The 26,719-nt window shown below is 41.8% G+C and overlaps 1 protein-coding gene and 1 long non-coding RNA gene across 2 annotated transcripts in view; both read right to left on the bottom strand.

Moving 5' to 3' along the window:
- LOC117894387 (protein alan shepard) overlaps positions 1-26,719 on the bottom strand; it is a 135,916-nt gene that overhangs the window by 105,358 nt on the left and 3,839 nt on the right. The gene's annotated exons all lie outside the window — the stretch shown is intronic.
- LOC117894392 lies at positions 1,138-19,731 on the bottom strand. The gene is made up of 3 exons (XR_004648870.1): positions 19,714-19,731; positions 18,436-18,440; positions 1,138-1,391 (listed from the first exon to the last, which is right to left on the bottom strand). It is a non-coding gene; the product is annotated as an uncharacterized LOC117894392 (long non-coding RNA).

A 26,719-nucleotide genomic window follows, 5' to 3' on the forward strand; every position in this document is an offset into this window, starting at 1 on the left:
GCTTTTTACTGTTATCGTTTGCCGCTCTCTTGCATTGGAGTTAAGTTGGAGTGAGACAGGGACAGGTTTTGCTTTTGGCTAGACAAAAGCAGATGTCGTAGAGTTGCCAGTCAGGTCTCCACTCCAGGTCTCCCTCTGTCTGTCGCTTCTGTCTCTGTCTATTGCCGGTTCGTTGCAAATATTTTGCCGGTTGCTTGCTGCTGCTCATTCGCTGTCGCTGTCGACGTCAACGCAGGCTAGACTGCAGCTGCGAAGCCTGACTCCTAGTCGTTTTCTGTTTTGGCTCTCTGTTCTCGTTGTGTTTTCTGTCTCTTCTTTGCTCGGCTCTTTCATGTCTTCCTTCTGTGCTTGCCAGACCGAAGTATCTTTTGGCTAAAGAATTACTATATTAGAGAGAGCGCGCGCCTGCATTTGTTTTGCGGTTAATCTCTCCCATACGGTATATTTTTCTCCAACTTTGTTGGTTTTATGCTACAGATAATCCCCTCGTTTTCCAATTAGAGATTACTGTTTCTGTGATTTCTAATAAAATACCACAAGAAGATCATGTTTTATGCTAGAGAAGATTTTAAATTGGGAACGGTAGGGATTATGCTTCAAAAAATTATGGATTTCCTGTCTGTTCTCAAAGAATCATGTGTTCCAGTTCCAGCAGTCCAGATCGGAATCACATTTCACAACCTGACTGGTGTTCATTTAGTTCTGGAAGTAGCCTCCACTCTTTATTACCCTATAAAAATCAACACTGCAATGAATAAAATCCCCATTAAATCCAAATCAACAAACCCCCCATTGACACTTAACTTTTTTCCTATTTACAGCACCTTTTCATCGTTCTTCCCCGCAAAGGTGATAACTTTATGATATAATCCCCAAGAAACCTAAACTCCATTTACAACACAAGGAATCAAATTTTATTGTACGAACAGAAAACTTTTCACGCCAGATCGCCAAAAATTAACAACTTGCTAAAGGAATCCCATTCACCCACCCACACCCACCACTTGTAAAGAAAACCGCAAAAAGAGAATAGATATAGAAGGAAAATCAAGGAAATGTTTGTTTTTGGTGGGTGGCAATAAAAATCTTTAACAAGAAACAAAAACGAAAGGGAAATGGGGGGAGACAACAACTTGTATCGGCAAAAGTTTCAGGGTTCCGCTTTTTTGTCGGTAGAAAAAAAAAATTGGGAATTTGTCGGCATTTCAGGACTTTTCTGCGGTTTAATTGTAGCCCCCACCCAACCCCCGTAAACTTTGTTCTTTGGTGTCGATGGGCGTTGGAATTTCTGCCCGTACTTGCAGTTTGTGGCAAAAGTTGTGTCGGGAGTGGCAGGCTGCTTCTGCTGCATTATTAATTAACCATGAAAATGGCTCTGAAAAGGAAAACTCCTCGCACTCTCTATGTCTACCCCGTCTCAAAAGGTTTTTGCACATGTCAACAGCAGGCGGCAAAATGGAAATCTCTCGCTCTCGCTCGAAAAACTAGAAAAACTTTTTCAAAGTCTTAGCAAAAATTAATGTGCGTGTAAGCGACACAGATGGGTGGCAGGGGTCTGGGATAAGAAAAGGCCAAAAGGAAAGTTTCCAGAGGAAAAACTAATCCAAAGGACAAAGGGACTGAAAGCCCAACGAAACGAAACTGAAACCAAAAGCGAAAATGTTACTAACGAGTAGATAAAATACAAAGAAACAGCAATAGCAATAATAACAGCCACTAAAAGAGCTAAAGATACCCAAATGAGAAGCGAGATACGACTAAGGAGTACCCTATTTGGTGGTTATTTCTTTGGCAGAGGAAAGTTTGTGGAAATAATTTATTCTTCTGGCGAAAATAATTCTGACTTGAATGATTTTTTGATGATTAATAGATAATGTTATAATAGATAATAGTAAGAGAAAATTTCCAATAATGAGATATTAAATCTTTATCTTTCCTTCTTACATTCTTTTACACAACAAAAATATACCCTTGGGACAACTCTGACAGGGTACCAGGAGTATTACACAACATCACAGCAGGGAGATCAGTAGAAAGAGAGCGCAAGAGAGAGAGCGAGGAGCTGGCGATGAAGCTGAATCCGGAGACCAAAGCACGAGACGACATCGACCGAACGTGGGAGTGAGGCCAAAGGCAAACAACTTTTTGCTGCTGTTGCTTTTGTTTTCTGTTTCGTTTTTTTGTGTTTGCAGCCTGTCAAATGCCAGCGAAGGCCGTTCGACTGACAAAAGTACCGTAAAGAGCGAACACAAACAAGCTCACAAATCCCTCTCGCCAGACAGCAAAGTCAGAGAACAGAGAGAGAGAGATACCAAATAAGAAATAAAGAAAGACCGGCAGCGGAATAGGCAGAGGGGGAAGTGGAGGAGTGTGCAAATAGTTTCGAGCATCCTCCAGTGACCAAAGATGGGAATTTTTGTAGGTTTTTGTATATTTTATTTTTTTTGCAAGCATCTACTACGGTTTTTTTTCTAGCTTGAAAACCTGACTGCAAAACAGCAGCAACAGCAAGAAAAACTAAAGCAAAACTAAAACGGAATGTTGCTTGACAAGTCACTGGGGGGAGGGAGGTATGGGAGAGCAGGTGGTGCCCATAGGAAGACTTAGCCAAGCAAAGCCAAAGCCTCTCTCGCTCGCTCTCTTTGGGGAAAGAAATCTGGATTTGTCGTCGAGAGTTTTTTATGCGCTATGAATTGCAGATAGAAGACCCCCAGAAAGAACAGAACCAAAAGATACTTTGCTGCAGTTTGCAGATACTTTTTTCCTTTTCTCTTTCTTTCTTTTTGTTGAACCTAAACCTAAGCGCATGCAATGTTTATGGTCATTTGGTGGGTCGAAAAATCCGCTTTTGTGAAACGTTTATGCGAACTTTACTCTTTTTTCCAGTAATCTCTGGTTTCCATATCCCTCAGGTGCTCTTCTTTGGCCTTTCCTTCTTTATCCCCTTCCTGTATCGTGTAAATCAGTAAGCTTCAAGTCTCTAGGCCTCTGAGGTTTAGGTTTCAGGCAAAAAGAGAGCCCGAGCCCTCATTTCACACACATTTTCGGGTGGGGGAGCAGAAGGCTATGGGCTATGGGCAATGGGCTGTGTGTGTGCCCCCGAAAGCATTTGCTGAAATTGCTGCCTATAGACGTAGCCCTGCCACCCGCCAACCGCTTGACAAGTAGCCCCATACACGACGAAACGACGCGTTTTATAAGCCTCCTCTGCCACAACTACCCCCGCCCACCCATGCACGAGTGGCGCCTCTTCTAGTGGTACCATCATCAAGGTTACACACAGCGAGGGGGCGGCAGGAAGATTCCGAGTGAGACACGCACGCACATACATATGTGGGTTGCAACACTACTACACACAGGTACACACAAACACACACACACACACTCTGACAAGAGGCTTTGTTATTACGTCCGGAGGTGGTTTCGTTTCGTTATTTTTTTTTTAGTGGCTCTTGACTGTTTTGGCCAGTGGCTTAGTCGGCAGGGGGTCGGTGCCATGCTCCGTCTCGCCGCTAAGAGGTGGGGAACAGAAACTACGGGAGGGGTGGCATTTATGTAAACAAAAAGTTTGAGCAAAGTTTTTGAGTATAAAATATTTGAATGGGAAGAGCATTTGATTTATTCCTTAAATTATTTGAGAAGAGAATGGGGAAAGAAGAAGTCTGGGAATAACCTTGAAATAAATGGCCTTTAACTGTAGGAAACTTCACGAAAAATTTTATAAAGAATAAATCAATTGATAAAGATTAAACATTAGACTCCGAGGGCATACTTTGAGATTACTGTGGATGTGTAATAGATCATTCGATTCGATGAAAAATAAAATACAGAAAGCATCAAAGAATCTAGGGAAATGTATAGAAACAATTGATAGAATCAATTGAAAGACTCTAACTAAATCGTTAAGAGACCAAACGAGGAAGAAGTTTAAAGAACCATAACTCAGAACTAGAGAAAATGCAATTTCTACAAATAAAAGAAAACACGAAAATAAAGTCAGAGATGACCTCACACCAATAGATTGATGTTAAAATGAAGAAAAGGAGCATCAGTTCTGTGCCCATTCATCCACAAAATCCCCACATAACCTCTATCCATAAGAGATTCAAGTGAAAACATCCCAAAGCAAGACTAAAACCCACACAAATGTGCTTCTCCTTTGCCAAAATCCCCTTGCAAAATCTAAGCCACTGTTAGCCGCAGTACCGTTTCGATCATTACGCATGTAAAGAATCCTGTGGACAGGACACACACACACACACATGCATGTATCCCACACACCCCAGGAGGACACACCTGGAAGGACATGTAAATATGTTTAAGAGCTACGCATAGCATAGAGAAGAACACCCAAAAGCCTCACCGCCTCATGATGGTATAAACTCATTTCGTGCAATTTCACCTCTCTCTAATTTGCATGTTTCCATGGCAAGCGGGAAGGCTTGAGGGGGGAAAACAGGAGGGGATTACCCCGAAAAATGGTGACATTGTTGCTTAAGGCAAGAGACAAGCCACGAGGAGGACGATGATGCCACAGCTAAATCATGAGAGCGAGAGAAAAGCACCAGCAGAACAGGCTGGCTGGCTACCAGCAGAAGCAGCATCAGCATCATCATCATCAAGAGGGGGCAAAAGGGTTTTCCGGAGAGTGAGTGGCCAATGAAAAATATCCACAAGCAAAGGCTGCAAAATCGCACTTGCCAGCAGCCCCAAGGATTTAGCACAGTACCCAAAAATCCTACCAAAAAAGGAAAAACTATTAGTCGGCTGCCGCACGCATACCATAAGAGGAGGAGGCAGTCAGGCAGAGGAGAGGAGAGGTTCCACTTGTGTGGATAGATGGAGAGAGCCACTAACTAGTTGCCTTACCTAACAAATGGCTTTGCTTTCGGTTGTGGATTTGGTAGGTAGAAAAGGTAGCAGGGAGCCACCTTTTAAACATGATTAATGTTGCTCAAATGTCTCTCGGCACACGGCTCTGATATATATATTTTCATGGCCTGCATTAAAAATACATGAAATTACATGCAGCCAATGGCAGGAAGGAAGGAAGCGCCCACCCAGGCTCCCAATCTCAACAAGTTTCAAGGGAAATCGATAGATGGAACGTGTGCGTGTGTTTTTGGGAAAAATGATGAGGAAAATTCTGCAACAGACAAAAATCTCAACCGAAAAATATCTCGCCACAGGACACGGGACAGGCATCGACCATGGTGCAGGCGTTTTTGGCCATTAAAGATCCAAACATGCCATTCAGAATGAATGCGTATGAGTATCTGTGGGTGGATGTGGATGTGGTGTCGGTCTCCTGCTGAGGCAGCAGCAGCAGCCACACACACGGGCATGGCACTCGTCCTCCTCCACCCATAACTCTGTTACCGTGAAAGGAAGGAAAGGAAAGGTGCGTGTGTCAGCTCCAATGGGGCCTTCGCTCTGGCAATTAGCTTTGACAAATGTGCGGTTGGCAGTTTTGGTTTAATGGATAATGTACCCTGCTCTGGACATCGGTATGCCGACTAAAACAGAAAGCAACGCCACAAAAACACAAACACATACGGATAAAGGTACATTTTAAGCCCTAAATATGCAACAGACAGGTCGGAAAATATTATCCTTATGGTTATATGCACACAGATTTATGCGCAGCAAATAGATCAAGAAATGGTAGGCCAAGGAAGATATTTCTTTTGCATTTTTAAGAATAGATTGAACCTTTTACTGTGCAAATTATAGCTGAAGGAGCATTGTTTTACTCAACATTAAATTCATCCTCTCATCTTTGGGCTTTTCTTTGGTACTTACCTAAAAAGAGACAAAAGCAGAAAAAGTTTCATTAGTAAAAAGTAAAAATAAAGAAAAATCTTAAGGAAATCTTACAAATAATACAAAATTGCACCGCAGAAATACTTTAAAAATTACTCAGAAAAACCACCAAGAAAACTTCTCCACTTAGAGCTTAAATTTCTTTGGAAAAATCAACTTTTATACCAGCCAAAATGTATCAAGTGCCCGAGGCCGCAGTTGAAAGATATTTACGCATAAAAAGCAAATAAAAATCAAGCGAATCAGCAACAATTTTGCATCATAAGCGACAACATTAAAAGAGAATCCTGCCAGAAAGAAAATCCTGTTCAGACCTGTCGGTGACAGCAGCGGAAAAGGAAAACGCGTGGAATCATTAAACTTTCATGGCCAGAACCCAGAAACCAGAACCCAGAAGCCAGAAACAGTGGGACGACCCAACATCTGGTTACTTGTTTTTTTCTGTCCGTACAAGTAACGCACATTTTTTGGCCAGGGATACGATGTGTGTGTGTGTGTGTGTGGGAAGGATTGCAGGAGCAGGAGAGGGTGCCAGTATGGAAAGCGGGTAAGAATTTATGTGGCCAAATGGAAAGCGAACTGCCAATTGGCATATAACTCAACAGCAGAATGGTTTTCCACACAGAGACAGCAGCAACAGAAACAGCAGTGACAGCCGCAGAAAGATACACAAGTATAAAGAGATACAGATACAGAGGCTACAGTTACAGTTACAGATACAGATACAGATACAATTGCAGATACTGAGAGAGAGATACGCAGAGAGGAGAGAGCTACAGTTGACGATGACGCCTGCTTTTATGACTTGACTGGCGCCCAGTGTCTTCAGCATTTCAGGATTTTACGAGCATTGGGCCGAGAGCGGGTTGAGAGAGCGAAGGAACTGAATGTCTTTGCAGCCGCTTGTTAGGCAAAAACTTTTCTTTACAATTTAAAAAGGGAAAGAAATGTCTGGGCAAACTTTTGCTTGCAAATTAGAGGTGGAAAATGTGTTTTAATTGATGCTTCCCAAAAGGAGAAATATTCCCAAGAACGTGAGTGGAAAACCAATAAGTTTTTCCGTATTTAATTGATGAAGCAGAGCAGCAGGAGTAACCAGCCAATTATGTGATTTCCTTTGAGTGTTTGGCAAAGTTTTTCACCTTCTTTGACACACAAAAGTGTGTCTAGATTTCAATGGGGGAAAGGCCAAGCCAAACCACATTTTCCACTTGAAATGATTCAAGCAAGTGTCCGGCAATCGTTGGAAATTTCATATAAATATTTGTGTAAGTCCCTTTGAAGCTTTGATAAATACCAAAAAGGAGTACAACCATCCTACAATTTCAATTTCAATTCCATTAGCCATCTTCTAATATTGACATTTAACGGGGAGGACCTCTAAAACACATGTGCAAAAATCAACAATCCACAAAGTGAGAGAGAGTTCAGAGCTCAGAAGAGTTGATGATGGGGGGCCCCTGCTCTGGCCACAACCAAATGACGGGAAGTGTTGATAAAGCGTGTCACAAAGGCACAGACAATGTGGCAGTTTCCGCTCTCCACACAACAATAGCCACAGGATGTGCTACTACAAAAAGCGTGACCAGCTCAGCAACTACATTTATAATCCGTTTTGGAGCGACAAACTCATCAAGTTTTAACATTATTGACAGCCAGAGATGATGGGACTAAAACCTTATCGCCAAAGTTTATGCACTTTTTGCACTTTTGACACTTTTGATGATGCTGCTGATGATGATGATGTCTGCTCTGGGTTTAGTACTGTCTTTTTCAATACATTTGGCACTGGGCTTAGTACACATTTTTTTCTGTGGATTTGTCTGCGAGTTTAGTACACTTTTTGCTGGAATTTTCTCTGGGTTTTGCTGTATGTTGCAAAAATTATTCAATTGAATGAATGTTTGTTCTGCTGCTGCTGATTCTGCTCAACTCTCTTTGTGTGTGACCAGGTTACGACAAACAGCAGCGTGCCGAGCAGCAGGTAAAAAGACAAAAAAAAAAAAGGAAAGCAGATCCAACAGAATAGAAACCCAACCTCTGTATAAACAGAATCCAGAGCAGGAGCAGGAGTAAAAACTATGCATTGTGGGAGGAACTACAACTGGCTACTGTTTGCCTTTCGGAAAGTCAGGGAGGGGGGCCGGGCGGAGCGAAGCGAAGCATTGGCTCGGAATTGACAACTCGGTTAAGCTAACAATATTTGAATAGCAAAAACCCAAAGGATAATGCATGACTTGGTCAGGTTTTGTGTCTGACAAATCTGGCTAATGGGCAGGTGGCGCAGGGGCACAGGGGAGGGACATGCAGGGGCGGTGCACTGCAATGCAATTATCATTGACATGCCCCCAAGCTGCCTTTTCTGCTGTCTGTTTGCATAAAGTTTTTTGTTTGGTAGGTGGAGATGGCGCAGCCACAAGGTAAAGGCAGGAGGAGGAGGAGGAGCTGTCAGAAGGGAAAGTCAGGGTGGAGTAGGGGCAAATAATGTAGGGGTAGGGTAAGGGGAAAATACGGGGCGGCAAGACTGCGGGCTGAGGTCGTGTCAGGTCAGATTTGCTGAGGTGGAAAATAAACAAAATTCTTGAATTTCACACACAATTTGTGGGATCAACAACAAAAAAACAAGTTGAGGCCAACAACTTTTGTCATATGTATGTACATACATACATACATACATATATTGATTGGGTGGAGCTGGTTGCCAATGCAAACTTTAGAAAGGTAATCGATTGGTTGCACAGGAGCTGCAGCAAGTGTGTGGATTGACTATATAATGCAAGCGAAGCCGCATAAAACTTTTGGAATTAAAGTTTTGTTTGCACAAATTACAACAAAATTCTAGCGAAAACTATGGCCAACTGTCAGAGTGAGCTTCATTTGGAATAGCTACATGCATTTAGCACAGGCACTAAGCTTTAGAAGATGATCTAATATGTAAAATGTGAATTAAATGCAAAAAATTGCAACTTTAAGGCAGTCCAAAGCGTCAAAAACAATTTTTAACGCTTACTAAAATTAATACAAAATTCTAACAATTAGACCACGATCTCAACAAACTGAGTTTAGCCAATTTTGAGACTGTACCCAACTTAAAATTATATTATAAAACTCCATAACTTGCACTTAACCATAAAATATTCGCAAATACATCAACTGCCTGTCTAATGTAAGCACTTTCCCCCTCCAAACACATCTTCCAACTTCTGCTTAGAACAACTGTTGATTTTAAACAACTTTAGCGAATTCCTATAACATTTTAGAACACATTTCAGGCAGCAGCTTGGCTTGGCTGGGCTGGCGCTTGCCAATCCCTTCTCTCTTCCACTCGGCTGTCATGCCAATTGCTCATCGCTTTCTCACAGAACTCACTCATAACAAAAACATAAATTTTCTTTGGAATTTTCAATCAGTCAGAGTCGGGCATGCATTATGCATAAGAATCCATCATCAGCAGGATTGCAGCTGTAGCAGCAGCAGAAGAACCAGCACCAACAGCAGCAGCAGCAGCAAATGTGAAAAAGTCAAGTGAAAATTTTTCTACGAAAAAGATAGAAATTATTTACGGCACATGCCAGAGACAGCGCTGGAACAGCAGGCAGAGGCAGGAACACAGAAACGAAACCGAACTGTGGTATGGAATGGAACAACAAAGCAATAAAGAGTCAACGAAAAATGTTGATGCCAATTTAATAATTCACAAAAATTTTTGTGTTCATTGCAAACAGCAGCAGACGGACAGCAGCTGTCAATTGATGAGAAAAACCCATCGTAAAAATATATAAAATGCAAATAAAAATGTGATGTGAAGTCCTATAAATATATCCTGATCCTGCCATACATTCACATATATTCTTAGCCTGATAAACACGACCGGATGCTCTGGCATTTGGGCATTACAAATTAATGTTTATTTAAAAAGGACAGCGGACAAAAATCGGCTTCTTTTTGGGACAAGCACAAAACCAACAAAAAATAATTGTCAACGTGCAGATAAAAATAAATGAAAAGGAAAGGAAATTAAACAGAGGCAGGGGAAAACACAACTGCGGTCCTGTGGTCCTTGTAGGTAAGCAGCTTTTTGTGGCAGGTAAAAGAGGAAGTTCAGTTGTGTTGAGCGGTTTTCTGGTAATGCTATTAGCTTTTTGGCGTGCTCAAAGGTCAACGACGGTTAATGATTCTCGATAACTCTCCATCAAAAAAGAGCAATCCCAAAAAAAAAAAAAAAAAGATTAATGCCTTGCCCGAAAAAGGTTCATCAATTGAATCAGAATTGATTTGAAGAAGGTTTTTGCTTGTGGACTTTTACTGGCAGTCCCAGACCCTTGAAATCGTTTCTTCCTTGTGCCTTTGCATTAATTTACCCTTCCCCTTCTTTTTTTTTTGTATACATTTCATTAACAACTAAAGTGAAAATTTGAAATTTTGCTTAAACATGAGGGGGCGACAGGGTGCAAGTGCAAAGAGTGCGCGTCGAGTGGATTGCCTCCGTGTGCTGGTTTTTCTTTGGCGCATTATTTGAATGAAAAGTAAATTAACAAAACGTGCGCAAAATGTGCGACAGACAACGAGACACAAGACGGCAGGCAGAGCAAGCACAACACACAAAAAATAAGGAGAAAGAGAACGAAAAAGAAAGGGTTAGAACAAAAAACGCACAATTTCGCGGGGTCCCAACTCAGGACTGGGTGCACGTCTCTTTCCGGGTTGTCTGTTTAGGTCCTCCTCCTCTGTTCATTTCTTGTCTCATGTGCGCACAAAAGCGCGCTTCATTATTTTCATTTCCGGCTGCTCTGCTGTGACACGCACACACACTCACACACACACATGAGCGACGCAGTCTTCTTTTGTAGGCTTTTCTCATTTTCGCTTGTTCGCATGTAATTTAGTGTAAATTACTTTGAGTAGAGAAGAAAAACCTTACTGCTACTGAAGCAAATTTCAGTTTTAGACATGAGGCACAGGCACACAGGCACACAGTCAGACACATGCAATGCATGTACTTAAGGACACATGAGAAATATAGGAATATACACATGTGTTGTTTGTTTCATTGTCTGATGGTAGCATCATTTTGAATTGTATTTGCTTGACGTGCTATAAATGATTTGAAAATATTCGCCTCTACTTTCAAGCTCCCAAAATGTTTCATTGCTTAGGCAGAGAAAGCCACAGAAGCCACCTTCTCAAAGAAATCTCAATCTTAAGGCAGTTTCTCAGCCTTTCTCTCCCAGAAATCTCCTCCTGTAGGCACTTTCTTAGCCTCTTTATTTGAAAAATCTCATTCTTAGGGCACTTTCTCAGCCTCTTTAGGGCTCACAAGGTCTAAGACATCATCTTTCTCCCAACAAATCCCTTGCTTACGATGAATCATGCGATTATTCTCAGTTAAAGTTCCCCATGGAATGCATTTTCAACAATATAAAATATTTTAAATATTCTAAAAGTTTGAATAAATGTAAAAACAAAGCCAATTGTCGCACCTTTTTCTTTGGTTTATGGAAATGCACACTTTCCGCATTAAAATGAAAACTTTGTGTTGTTTAAAAACATTCTGTACCTATTCTGTATCCAACAAAATACAAACTCTGTCCGAACTCGTTTGCATACCTAAGTTTTGAAAGGAAAATGGCCAGCAAGCACAGCTGTGTGGAGGAATAAAAACCCAAAGAGTAATCCATTAATGCATTTAATCCTTGGAAAATTTCAGTGCTTAATACTCGCCCTCTTCCCCGCTCGTTCTCTTTTCATTTGAAAGTAGGGGAAAAAAATTAAGCACATGTATTCCATTTATGGGTTAATAACCCCTTTGCCCCCATCATGTGGCATGGACACGAGGACGGACAGGCGGCACTTAATATTACTAGCAGTGGAGGAGCAGCAGCACCACTCGATGGATGCAGCTGGTGATGGATGCAGCTGGTGCTGGGTGCTGCTGCTACCCCCAAAAAGGAGGCGGCTGCTGTGTAAATGCAATGGCGGCGGCACTAGCAGGCTTCAAGCAAAATGGCGGCGGTGGCATGCACACACAGAGAGCGAGAGAGAGAGAGAGAGAAGAGAGTGTATGCGGGGGCATATGCATTGCATGGCATATTAATAACACTAAAAACTTGCCACCGTCTGTGGCACCTACACCCAAACCCTGGACTGAGGTCCACCCTTCACACACGTTAGACAGAAGGACACACACATACAGACATCGAGTGGGGGGGAAAGAGCCGTTAGAATTGAGTGTGTGTGAGAATTGAATTGCTTCAAGTGGCCCTTAAATTGCCCTCATTACATAGACAAACACGCACACACACATAGGGATACAAAGAGAGGAATGCACACACACAGGGAGATACAGCTACAAAGCGCAGAGACAGAGAGACACACACAGATACAGAGATAGATATAAAGTGTTGCTGCCACAGCTACAGCTGCGCTTTTGCAAAATGGCCACACACCCCGCACCCGCCATGCTGTCTCCTCCTACTGCTGCACTCACATACATGCCACTTTTCATTTCCGGCTTTCGGATTTTTCCACTCTCCAGAGTAGCAGGCGGCAGCAGGCAGGCAGCAGGCAGCAGCAGTAGAGGCGCTTCCTAAACACAGAGCTTTAGCAGATGCAGCAACAGCAGCAGTGCAACAGCCACTCATCCATCTACTTATGCTTTATATCTTCTGCTGCAAACTCCTTCTCTTTCTAGCGCTCTTGCCTCATATTAAGCATACGCCCGGCTGTCTGACAGCACTTTAGAGTTACCGCTGCTGCTGCTCCTTCTAATGCTGCTGCAAGTCGCCATTTCACTGATTGTCAGTGGTGGTGCAGCAGGCTAGAAGCCTCGGCCAATGGTTTGCGGTTAAAGATTGCCACTCAAAGAAAGTTCGAGAATTATGGAGCATTTCGGGCGAATTATGGAGCACTTCTGGCCGAGTTTTCGGTAGCATTTTTAAGTGCTTAAAGATCTCGCTCAGTGCTTTTATATTACAGAATTTTAGGCAGTGTTTTCACACAATAAATCGTCTTTTAATCTGTACTTTTTCTTTACCTTTTTTATGGTAACCTCGCCACATTTAACCACTTTCCTGCAGCCAGCAGAACCAAAATCTTCGTAGAGGAACACTCACCGCAGAGACAAAACCCAAAGCCAAGTGCCTGACACTGGCACTAGAGGCAGGCAGAATGCCATAGGGGCAACATTTATGTTGATTTAATTCTTGTGTTCCATTTTCTAAGCATTTTTCTCCAAATTAAAAGCAACGCAGGCGGCAGGCAAGGGGGTGCGGACTCTTTTTGTGGCAGTAGAGATTTTGTGCTGCAATTTTTGGCTTTTAATTTCGCTTGGAATGCGGTCATTCCACAGAGAGGACCACAAATAGGAGATACAAGAAAAGAGAGCAGCAGCATTTATAATTTTTTAATTATTCCAATGAAATTCCTAAGGCAAGCAGCCCAAAGACAGACTGATGGACTCTTTATTTAGCCTCACTCCAGCGTTGAGAAAGGATTGGGAAGAGAATGCTAATAAAAATAGCTTAACGTCGAGAAAATGTCGACACTATCTGGCTGCAGGAAAGAGAGGAGAAGAGGAAAAAGGGGGAATGGAAATCCCGAAATGGCGGATCATGGAGCAGAAGACAAGACTGCGGCAGTCAGACGACAGGGACAAGCCGCAATGTGAAGTGAAGTGAAGTTTTTGCCGCACGAAAATTCAAACACAAAAGTTCAATTTAACGTAAATACTTTTCCAGTCTGAGAGCACTAGGATAAAGCAGTAAAGAGCAAAAGGTTAGAGAGAGGGAGCGGCAGCAGCAGTGCTACTCGTAAGCCAGCTGCCAAAGTAGCCTGGCAGTCCCAGCTATCAATAGTCCTTAGGCGACAGCAGACGGCAGGAAAGCAGGACAGCAGGACAGCAGCGAATGCCGAATGCATCGAATACCCAAAAGTTCGAGTGCGGGAAATGCCATTGGGAAATGCGAGGAAAAAACTACTTACGACTGAGGAGAGGCTTTGGAGCGACGACGACGAGACAGGAAGCGCGCCCTCAGGATGAGACAGAAGCTGAGATGAATAAATGGGAGCGGGTGGAGACAGACACAATCTTGAATATGAAATGTGTAGCCCAGTCGCAAGCAGTTAGCCAGTCAAAGCCATTCCATAAGACGGGGCAGCAGCTGCAGACTGCAACCTGCAGTAGCAGCTGGAGGAGGAGAAGCTGTTCCTTCTGCTACTCAAGAGAAATATGCGATATGTACCGAAGAATGCAAATAAAGCAATTGAAAATAATAAGAAAGAAAATAATGGTAGCTGTAGAGAGGGACAAGAGAGAGAAAGTAAAGGTACAGCTAGAAATTCCGGGAGAAATCCCAGATAAATCATATAAATATGCGAAATATATAGATTGATGGATAAATAAATGCGCTTTCTAGCTTTCTAGCTAAATAAATCAATAAATATATAATCGTTTGATAAATACAACCTGATATATCTGACTGGCTTTATTCTTGACTTTTACATTCAAACATACAAAGAAAATTTCTTCATCAGTTTCTCTTTCTCTTTCCCAATTTCTTACCCCAGATAAACACATAAAATTCTCTATAAATCATTATATTATTCAACTTCTTTTTGCACATAATTTAAGCAAAGTTTCATGTGACAAACTTTCAACCCTTCTGCAGCCAAAGCCATTCCAATACTCCTCCCCCACAACCCTTTTCGAAGCACTTACAACATTCCCGTGCGCTTTTGCAACATATCTACAAATGCCAATGGACTCTTTTGCAACTCCAGCCCGCCCCCACACTGATAAATGTGGGCTTTGGCATGGGGCGTGGCACAGACAGAGACAGAGATAGACAGACAAAGCACATTTCCCCCATCAAACACAATAAGTCGATAAAAAGAAACGAAAAACAGCCAGAAAAAAAAGAAGGCAAACGGGTAAAAACTATTTTCCAATTTTCCCAAAATGTAGCCAGCACACACACACACACACACACACATGAGGGTTAAGGGTGAAGGGCTGGGGGTGGATGCTGCTACTGCACAAACAGAGATATGCAAAATTGGTAATGGCAGCACAGACAGACGCGAAAGCTGAGGCAAGCAAAAGTTGCGCCAAAAAAGCAAGAGCAAAGGCGATAAGAGGGGGGGCAGGGCATGACCGGTGGGTGGGGGCAGGGCAAAGTTGCCAAAAGGATGGATGCATACGGAGAAGAAAAGCAGTGGAGGCAGCAGCAGCCGCCAAAAGACAGACGAGAGCCACGAAAAAACACGAAGATGAATTATTGGAAACGTATGCAAAATGCGCTGCATATGCATTAGGCGCAAAACCACTCGAGGTGGTGTCTGTGTGTGAGTTGAGTGTTGTAGCGGCAGATGTGAGAGCTGTGTGTGTGTGCTCTGTGTGTGTGCATCTTGCGTATAAATCAAAATGTTGCCTAAAATGTAGCAATGTTGCATGTGTGCTGTGGCTTCTAGGTAGTTTTCCTGCCTGCATTTTTTCTCTTCTGCATCCATTTTTCTTCAAATTTTCCTCAATTTTCTTTTATTTTATTCTGAATTTTTTATCTTTTTTGTATTCCATTTTTTTTTAAATTTATTTTTTTTTATTTATATTATTTTCCCATTTTTTTTGTCCTTTATTTCTTGTATCCTTTTTTTTACGTTCTTACATTTCTTTCTCGTTTTCCCCGAGAACATCACAGATAACCAGTCAAAGAGTTTTCCCACTTTTCACGATGGAGCACGTAAGCATCTTCCCCTCCTCGCCTCCCAGGAGGGGGAAGCACAGCTGCAGTTGCAGCTGCAGCTGGAGATACTTTTTCGGGCGATGTTTTTAATATGCTAAGCACTCTTTTTATGCATTTTACAACCAACTGTACACACATATATCCTGTATCTGCATTTTCGTGTGTGTGTTCGCTCTTTTTATGTGTGTGGCAGCATTCACATTGGTAGTCAATGGGCAACTGGCGGCAACACATGCGACACATAGTCACAAAATGTGTGCGCATATCAATGGATGTGTCAGAGAAAGGCATTGCCGAGAGTTAATAATACATTTCGCATGTGGCATGCTACACAGCAGCTACCCCCAAAAGAAGATGCTGGGAATGCTGGCAGCGTGGAATGTGGAGTGCAAAATGTGGAATGCCGAGTGGCAGTAGAAATAGAAATGGAAATCCACTATCAACTCCAACCACTGCCTTTACTGCCAACTCGCCCAATCGCTAAGTGCATGTCAAATAAAAAATGGGGGGAGCGTGTGTGCCAGGGAAAGAGACTGTGTGACTGCCACTGCGATTGGGATGTGACTGCATCCTGATTATGACACAGACGACAGGACATACAGACATTCTGTCATAGAGTTTGACATTGGCTTCGTATCGCCAGAAGCAAATATCCCCAACCCATAAAAAGGGGAAAGAAACTGCATGCTACGGGAAATGGCTTTGGGAATGTAAGTATCTTGGAAATGAGTTGTGTGACAGTCGCAAGATATCAGGGGAGTGATTTGTGACAGCGAATTTGGTGGAGAATTTAAGCTGGATTAGGGTTGTACTTATGGAAAATCGGATGAAGATGTTCTTAAAGGTAAATGCAAGCAGATACAGTGACAAAAAAAGAACCCAAAAATGGAAAAACATGTGCATAAAAATATATAAAAAAGAGAACGAATGGAAAAATAAAAATATATCTACTATCAACAAATATTTCTACAACATTAAAGTAAAAACGCAACAGAAAACCCCACAAAACGTACTCGAATGTACCCCACGCATTGAGAATATAAATACACTTTCCATTAAAAGATAAACTCCAAGCAGAGGACAATTGTCTCCACAACTAAATCAGGATTAAGCAACCACAGATTGTTATCCATATCTCACCCTTTTTCATGGCAACCCCACGCACTGCGAGAACTACTATATCATATCTCATACAAAGAACAATCTTTGGGTAATGCAATGCAGCAATAAGAGCAACGCAATCGGAAAAGGGGAGCAATAATGAGGAAGTCCATGAGCAATGCTCCACCGCAGAGAGGGTCAAAGCACACAGCAACCCCTACTATCCTTATGACAACAACCCCTCCTTCTAATCCTCCCTAACCCCTAATCTTCCCCTTTTCAAGTAGTAAACGATTTATGCGGAGCACGTTTCATGTGCAGAGTCGTCAGCACGCGGCGTTACACTCTCTCGAAGAAAGTAGAAGAAGAAACAGAGTTTAGAAATGTTCTAAGGAAATAACGAGGGGACAAGAGGCACAGCCCTTCTCTGCTTGGTTGTGTTCTGCCCAACACTAAACACTGTCAGTGTTGTTCAATGCCAGCGGCAATAATAGCAAACTTCCGTTTACCCCCAACAGCAGCAGCAACAGCAACAGCAACAGGAAGGTGCGGGAGATGGAGAACGCCAACGCGAACAAGGATAAAACGCAACAAAGGGAAGCACTTAGCGGTTTACGCATTGGCGGTGAAGATTGGGGTTTAACAGAAGCCCCAAACTACAGATGCGAGAGATGGCAGATAGCACAGAGAAACGAGCAAGTGTATGGGTGTGAAGGAGAGGAAGTATAGCAACCACTAACAGTGGTTACGGTTGCACGACGACTTGTCCATTGCCATTCCCATCCCCCCATAGGTAGATTGAGGAGCAACCAAACGTTGGAGCCACAGAGCAGGAGTGGAGTGGAGTGGGCAAGGGGAGCCTCTGGATTATGCAGCTTGTGCGCACACACGTGTGCCGAACGTGACAATTTTCGGACAAAGCTAATGATGCGAGCGCTCTTGCAATTTGTATGGAAGGAAGGCAGCAGCAGCCAGAGACAGGAAAACCCGAAGGAGGATGAGGAAACACAGCAAGACACTTGGGGCAGGCAGGCAGGAAGCGAGCGTAAGGTATAGGTAGAAATCCGAGTAATAGGAGAGGCGCCTCACTGAAGCTTAGCTAAAGTTTAGGAAACCTTAAATACCCTTCAAAAAGGAACCTTAAGCGAAGGAAGTTGTAGTCAAGTGAATGATGGTAGTTAGTATGCGGAAATTCTCTGGGGAATATAAATACTGAGAGTCTTTTAATGGATGGTAAAAGATTAGGGAAAACTATGTAGGAATTATGAGAAATAAATATTCTTCCAAGAGAATTCTTTGTGGCAGGATTAAATTCAAGAATTTCTAGATAATTTTCAATGGTAGGTATTATTGTTGTATGCTCTATTCTATTCTCTATCTCCCCTCTTTACAGAGTATACAATCTTCCATTACATATGCCGGAAAACATTTCTGTGACTTTCGAAAGTCATTATAATGGGATTACACATCATTACACCCACCCACATTTATCCCTAGCATAGACATTAGAGATCATCTGCCAATCAGACATGCAAGAGGAGTAGCAAAATACACAGACAAAAGCACACAAATCAAACAAGAAAATGGAGAAGAAGAACATCAGGCAGAACATTACAAAATCACAAAACAAAAAGCAACAACAAACCAGTGAAAATTCATAGGAAAAATCATCAGAAAAATCACAAGAAAAATCATTAGAAAGATGGCGTCAACACATATATTTGTCGCAGAAACGTCAAAGTTCATGGCTCACAAAAGACAAGAACCGGACGGAAACTTTTTAATAAAAACATTGATTGAAAACAAGGCATCAAACGGTAGACGGGGGGCAGGCAAAAGCGAACACAAGAAACAAAATGAGGAATCTTTTTGACAGGAAAACAAAAAATAAGAGAACAGAAATTACAATGATTATGAAATCGGTGGGTCGATGGGGCGGCAGGGGTCATGGACGTGGCAAAACCTGGACACAGAGCGAAGAGCGTGTAATAAATTAATGAAAAGTTGATGAAGCCAAAGGCCAGCCAGTCCCGTCAAAGGCGTCGTCAGGAGAAACACAAAAAAAAAACGACACGACAAAAAATGGAAAATATTTTCTCTCTCATCAAACAGTTTCTGGAGCAGAGAATGAAGACAAGCCAAGGGAAAGAAAAGTGGCGAATAGAGTGGGCAGGAGAGTAGAAACTTTTTTCATTAACAAAACAAAATCTGGGACAACGAAAAAAAGGCAAAAAAAAGGCGACAAATGTTGATCATAATAAATGTCCACACATCCATCTCGACAGCCTTTTTGATGCCCCTTTTTTGAGTACATTGGGCAGGGAAAAGGATGTCTTATATTCGTGGCAAATGGTAGCCAAAGGTGCATAGAGGAGAGGTTTAAAAAACAACGCAGAAAAAAGAAGACAATTACCGATTGTTCCTTGCATTTGGCATAAAGAAAACTCTTTCTTTGGGAGTATTTTCCTCCTTAAATACCCCACTAATGGATATCCTTTTGTCGGAATCTGAATTCCTAACGCTTTTATTTTGTATTTTTTATTTTTTTTATGGTTTGTTGATGATTTCTCAGCAAACTCACACACACACACTGGAAAAATAAAAGGTAAAGTCACACAGAAAGGGAGAAGGAAGAAGAGACAGCAATAAAGAGTGAGAAAGATGAATGTGTTGTAGGGACAAAAAAAAAATATGTCAGGCCAAATGTTGTTCGTCGCCATCCGAGAGGGCCTCAAGTGTTGAAAGTTGTTTTAATGTTAATGACATTTCATTACAGGCAACACACACATGTACCCCGCCTCTCCCCTCTCCACACTCTGTACACTGTTGACAAATTGCTCAACATATTTTATGCCTCTCCACACCACCCCTCCTTTCACAACACTAATAAAGGCAGCAAGAGGGGGCACTGGACACTCGTTTCATTTTGGAGGCAAATTAAATAAATAAATAAAGCATCAAGCACACGCACTGTGGTGCTCGGTACCCAGTAGATAAATCTCATAGCATACCCCCCAGCCCGCTCTTCACTCACTCCCCCTCTCTGTACACTCCTCTCTCTCTCTCTCCACACGGCGCCATACATTTCTCTAGAGGGCACAGCCCACTTCAACATCTCTCAGGCTGTGCTGTGCTGTGCCTCTTCATGTGCTATTTTTACAAATTTTAGGTTAAAATACTTTAGCCAAGTGGCTCCTGGCAGCCAGGCCAAGTCGTGTGGCAGGCTCTAAGGCATGTGTCATAGCGCACACACACATTCAGCGTGAGAGAACGAAAGAAAGGACCAAGGAGCAGACAGGCAGGAGGCAGGCATCAGCATCTATGAGGCGTTGTAGCGTAACGAATCTCAAAAGGCTGCTGGCTGTCGCTGCTGATGCTGCCACTGCTGCCGCTTGATGCCAAAAATAAAGCAAGAAAATGAAAACGTGGCAAAAGCCAAAGAAGAATTCACACGAAGCCAAATGCGAATGCGTACCCTGGGAAATCTATTTAAGACTTCAATTTTTTTCCACTAAGAAAATGAAACAAACCAAGGCAAATACTTGCCACATAAAGCAGCTGAAAGTTTCTATATTTTTTAAAGAGTTTTAAGCTAATTTTAATGCAAGAAAGAAGCGCCGCATGCAACTGGCAACGCTTCGGTGAACCATCTGGCAACAGTTTTACTTACATGGCAACCCTTTCTGGCAACCTTCTGTAAAGTTGGCCCAAATCAAATTGTGTGGAAAATCTGACTTTTCCGCATACCAAATGAGGAAGCTGCGCTCATTCTCTTAAATTTTTGTCTGGTAATTGTTATTGATGTGGAAATATGTGCGATTAGCAGAAGAGTTCAGCGGAGAGACCCTGAAAAAAGTTAAAAGTTTTTTACACCCAAAAAACTAAAAAGTGAAAATTTGATGGAACGTGGAGAGACAGAGAAAGGGGGGAACGAAAGCGACGCCATATTGGATAACATAAAATGGCGTTTATGATGGGCAAAGTTTTCATCATTTGCAATTTGCTTTTGACCCTCTGCCAACCCTTGGCCCATCCCGCTTTGGTTGAGTTTTCCAGCAAATTTAACATGAAACATTTTTTTTTAGGGTTTGCAAATTTTTTGCCAGCCCTTCGTTTTGTTTTCAAACTGTTTTAAATAAATGATTTTTGAGCGTCCGCCCAAAAGTTTAGTTGGCTGCATCTATATCTATGGATAAATGTATCCATAGATCCATACATCTACAAACATTGTTAACTGTTGTCCCGATGCCTGTTCGCACAATTTAATGCCATTGACTGAACATTTAATTAATGTTTTGCTCGCACAAAAAAGGAGGAGAAAAAGCTGGAAAAGCGTCTCGTGTTCTACCATTTCCCACACACATGAGAGTAAAACTTTACGAGTGAGTGGAAGGCAAAGGGAGGTGGAGAGAGGGCAAAGGCCACTGTGCACTTGGCACTGGGGAAAAAAAGTTGTACGAGTAATTCCATGAAAATGGCATTTCATTCAATTCAATTTCATGGCTCTGTAATTATTTTGTACAAAATGTTTTGTTGGGTCTCTGTCTCTCGTCGTCTCCACGTATGTAGCTACAACGTGCCACACAACGTTACAAAACTGTCCCGGCAACTAATCAAGTTGTGAGTCAATGAAGCAAAGCTCTCTCGCTATCGTTGGCTTTTACTGTGTGTGTGTGGGAGGTACAAATGTCAAAGTTGAATATGCTTTCGGCTCTAGGAAAAACTGTATGTGTGTGTGTGGGCAAACTGTGCACTAAATTAATGAAAAATACATTCAGAGCCAAGCGAAAAGTCACTTGTCAAAATAATGAAAATATATTTAAGTTCATTATGAGAGTATTTCAATTATTTCTACACTTGAACTGTCTAGGCATCGCCCCTGGTCGCTGGATCCGTCTTCTTTGCATTTCTGGCAGATGGCATTGGGAAATCGTATAGATTTTCACATTTTCATTGCACTTCCGTTTGAGACTCGCTCTCTGGCTAATCATCCATTCACTCATTAGTTTCATTTGATAATTGAGCAAATTTCCTTATTTAATTCAATCAATTTGTGAGAAATCTGTTCTTGATAGCCTAAATATTTGTTCTTAATTGATAAATTTGCACTTTGTTGAGGTCCTTTGATGTGGTAAGAAATAAACAAGATGCACAAGAGTTGGATATGCTTTCATTGCATTTAATGGACATAAATTAAATGCAGTTAATTCTTGAAATAATTCATTTAAATTGAAGGCTAAAGTTTTCTTGGAGTATCTTAGATTTATGGGAGATGTAGAAAGTGGTTCAAGGGATGCTCCCCTTTAGCTACAGCTGGAATTTGGCGCTAGATGTGGGGCCAATTAATTAATTAAGGTGGCAAAAAGGTTTTACCAGTACAAAAAATATTAAAGTTTCATGAAGTGTCTGGCTACTGGTTAAAATACTTCACGAAGGAATCCAATAATACTTCTCTCGAGAGAGCATAGAAAAAAACAATTAGCAGAAAGGAGTTCCACCTTTTTGGACCCCACTTGACCTCTTGCCACAATTTTGGGCGGGGTGGCTGCAACTGTAGCTGCAGGGGGAAAGCGTAGGAGCAGAGGTAATGTATGTCACTTGCTAATTAGCTGCCACTTCACTGCCACCGCGGCGCGCACATAGAAAATAATAATGCATATGCATAGGCGCCGCCGCCACCATCATGTCACGCATATGCCACATGCCACATGCAATGTGCAACGTGCAAGCGACCCACTCAAAGGTCCTTGAAAGCAGTGCAACAGTCGCGCCAACAAGCAATAGCACGTAAGAGGGCGTGGCATGCGGCATACATTCTGCGTATAGTGTATGTGTGTGCGTGTGTGTGCCCCCAAGAAGATCGCGTTAGCCAGATACATGCCGCAGAAAGTGATCCCTTTACATGTGGAATACATTAAGGGACATTTTCTTTATGATTTGCATAAAACAAAACGGATTTTCAACGGTTAAAAGTTTCCTCGATGAAATGTCGGGAATAATCACAACACTAAAATGATTTTCTAGATTTCTATGTTTGGTACGCTATATTATAATTAGTTTCATAAATTCCTGGTAGATCTGTAGATCCTCAATGAGGCTTTACTCTCAAGTGAAACCCACCTTTAGACGCCTTGGAATCCCCATCTTAAATGCTCTCCTTAACAACAATTTTGCCCTAAATCTTCCTTCTTATTTCCACATTCCAAATATAGATTACTTACTCAGCGCACATTCTGGCAATTATTTTTGGAAGAGCCGAAACCCAAGGAATTCCCATCATTTTAAACCTCCCCGAATCCTTTGCCATTTTTCAGGATTTTCTTTCCTTCTTTTTCGTGTATGCTGTCTGCAGGGCAGTTTGCCAATTCATTTTCACTTCGAGTAAAATTAATTAGAAATCAACAAAATGAGCAAAACGGCTGCAAAGGGCGAACGGGGCTCAGACAGTGCCTTACATAAATCTTCGGACAAGGAAAAAGGAAGAAAAAAAAACCGAAGGAAAAGCAGTACAAGAAAGCAGCAGCACAGAAAAAAAATAAACAAAAATAATAAGGAAAAAAAAAAAAACATTTTTCACTCTTGGCAAATGGACAATGAGGGAACATACCACCACAGCCCCACCCAAACCCCAACCCCAACCCTGCCCTAAACAACAATGAAAATGAATGAATAATATGAAAAGATTTTTCAGTTGCATTTTTTCCCATTGGGCTTTGGGCTTTTACTCTCTCTCTCTTTCTCTCCCTCCCTCACTGGCTATTTCCGCGCTCTCTCTGCTTTTCAATGTAATTGAAAACATTTTTGTTGTGGTGGCTTTTCTTTGGAGTAACTCTGGTTGCCCGTACCACCCTGCTTCCGTCGCTGCTTGGGGCTGGCTAATAATGATTATTATTTCTGATTTATTTGCGGTCATTCTCCAGCTTGATTTTTCTGTTGTAATTATCGGAAGGAAAATGTGCTGGTTTAGGCAGTTCTTCAACGAGAAACCACCCACCCACCCCATTTCCCCCCTTGGCTTTTGTTTGTGTGTGTATTGAAATTTCCCCTGTGCTTTGGCCACACAATGAGTGTCATTATCATTGCTTTCAGTCCGTCCATCCATCCATCCATTTGGCAGTCAAAGTCGCTCCCTCTTGCTCCATCCCTCACCTCAGTCACTCATTTTAGTCAAATATTTGTATAATTTGTCTTTATTGTCATTCCAACATTAGGCACATTTGTTGCCGTCGATTATCATGGGCACTCTTTAAGTGGACAAACAGCTGACGCAGCTCCTCCTCCCCACCGCACCGCACATTTTCCGGCTATTATTTTTCTTAGAGCCAGTTCTCGGGGGTGTGTCCACCATTCTCCTCCCCTCCTGTAATTTGTTCTACAAGCTCAGAAATTGTATGTAAATTGGCTTTATTTTCGGTAGGCACTTGTTGTGGGGGCCACTCACTCAGGAATGGAGGAGGATAAGGCCATCCGGGGGGAAGGCACTCATGAAAGTGGGTGGAATGGTGACAGGCAGGAGGCATAAAGAAGTTGTCATTATGGGTGGACATTATTTGGGTGAATGGGCAAAGCGAAAGCAGGAAGAAAGGTTAGGTTTATGGGAATAATATCAATTGAAAATTTCATTCAAAATTCCATTAAATAAGGCCCTTAACTTGATGTAACTTTTATTAGATTATAAAACCCTTTTTAAGACTATTTTATAGGAATATCTCTCTCTAGATATAGAAGCCATTAAACCAAAAATTAAAGCATTAAAAGCGTTGCCATAAGCGCTGTAAAATCTTGGCACACAACCAGACCAAATTTTCTTGGTGTTTGAACTAAATTTAAAACCCGCAATAAATCCTAGTAATTTCTTTATAAAATATAAAGTCAAAGCCTTCTCAATTGGAGAACGTTTCAGTAGCCAAATACTCAAAAAAGATTCATTAAATGCAACAAAATATGAATTAAAACCTCTTCCCAAAAAGATTCTATAAGTAAACCTTATAAGAAGGAAATTTTAGCCAAAATACACTCCAGAAATATACGTTTCAAGAAAGCCAAAAGAAATTCAGTTCATTCCCAAAAATAAGCTCAAAAATTCCGTAAAACTGATAATCCCTTAAGCTTAGAAGATTCAAGTCAAAGCAATCTATGGGAAAATCACCTTCTCTCAAATTCCACCCTCAAGAAGTGAACTTCTCCTCAAAAACCTCATTCCAAGAACCCATCTAAAAGTAAACCTACTCTAAAACCTCCGCTGCAAAAACCATAAAGAAAGATGCCTGCATATATATTTGTGTGAATCCAAAAGCGTGAACAGCGCGAATAATAAATGATAATGAGAAACCGCCCAAAAGCAGCCTAAAACCAGGGACCTGCTATCCGCGCGCGACGGCGGAACAGGATAATCATCCAGAAAGCTACGAAAATTGAGGGCGGACCAGCTGTAAAGGACTCCCATTTAATGTGAATGAAGAAGAAGGAAGAGGACGGGACTGCCTGCCCTCGTAATTATTTTAATATTTAATGAGGAAAATCAAAAGAAATAGCAAAAACACGAGAGCCGGCGACACACCCGAGGGAGAGAGAAAGAGAGCTATGCAAATGTCCTTCAGGAACAGAAGAAGAAGGACGAGGACTCACCAGGGGCACAGGTATTACACAGTAGACACAGGGATGCCCACCAACAGCAGCAGTCGGCAGACCGTAGGCACCGTTCAGGCACAGCTGATGATGATCCGTTTTAAATATCTTCGTTGGCGGCGGTTGGGCAATCAGCGACGAGGAGGCGCTCGAGCACGTGTACAGCGTCGTGGTGGTGCCGGTGCTTTGATTACTTCTCGCTGGATTCTTGGATCCCGCTGTTGCTTTTGCTGTTCCTGTCTTTCCTTTCGATGTGGCTGTGGCTTCTTCTTGGACTTCTGCTGTCGGTGGCGGCGGTGGTGGTGGCGACGACGACGGCGGTGGCGGTGGTGGTGGTGGTTGATTCAAAAAGTGTTGCTGTCCTGTCGTGACTCCTGTATTGTCGCTGCTGACCGAGGCTTTAGCCTGAGAATTAATGGGGGATGTGTTCCTGTTTGTTCCTGTGTTGCTGCTGTTTTTGGTTGCCGCCGCTGCTGCTGCTGGTGCTGTTGCTGTTGCTGCTACTGTTGCACTTGCTCCCGCTACTGCTGCTGCTGCTGTTGCTGCTTGTTTTGCTGTGGCTGCCTCTTGTATTTGGCCAACTGTTGACACCAATTGCTGGCTGCTTGCAGCTGCTGCCTCTGCTCCTTGCTGCTGCTGCTGCTGATGTTCCTCTTCAGGGCCAAAATTTGTTAGCTGCAATGTGGCTGGTGTCGGCAATGGTGAGGTTTTTCTCTTGATTGACGCAATTTTAATGGCTATTGAGGGGCGATGCGTGGAATTTCCTCGACAACTGTCTGTCTGCCTGCCTTTTCCTTTGCTACTTTTATGGGGTTTGCTTTTGTTTATTTTTAAAACATTTACTAGGTATTTACCAACACTAAACACTGACTAACACTTAAGGTTGGAATAATATTTTTTGCAGTTACTGTTAAAGCACACACAGAGAATGACACAATATTTAAGCTAAGCTTTTTTTCTTATTTTTCCTTATTATTTTGTTCACTAATTGAGGTTTTTGCTTTTAGTTTTTAATTTGTAGTTTCTTTTTGCTACATTTATTTTTTTATTTCTTTACTTTCACTCACAATTTAAGCTAGTTTTTTCTTGACTATTTTATCGTATTTTCTTCGTTAATTTTTAATAGTATTTTTTAAGCTAATGTCTCAAATTTAATTTGGTTTTTTATTTTCAAGAACTTTTATTGTCTTTATTTATCGCTTAGGTTTTTCTTTATAGATTTATTTAAAAATAATACTGTTTTTCGTTCACTTTCAAGTTTTTTTGTCTAGTATTTTTTGGTAAAGTTTTTAACTCTTTTTTTTAAGTTTAGGAATTTTCTTTCTGGTGACAATTGTTGCATTTGGAGACCTACTTTGAGTAGTTTTTTTTTTATTATTTGAGGGTTTCTTTGAGCAGTATTTTTCGCAATCTTTAGTTAATTTTTT

The sequence above is a fragment of the Drosophila subobscura genome, chromosome J (assembly GCF_008121235.1).
Source record: "Drosophila subobscura isolate 14011-0131.10 chromosome J, UCBerk_Dsub_1.0, whole genome shotgun sequence".
Classification (NCBI taxonomy): Eukaryota; Metazoa; Arthropoda; class Insecta; order Diptera; family Drosophilidae; genus Drosophila; species Drosophila subobscura.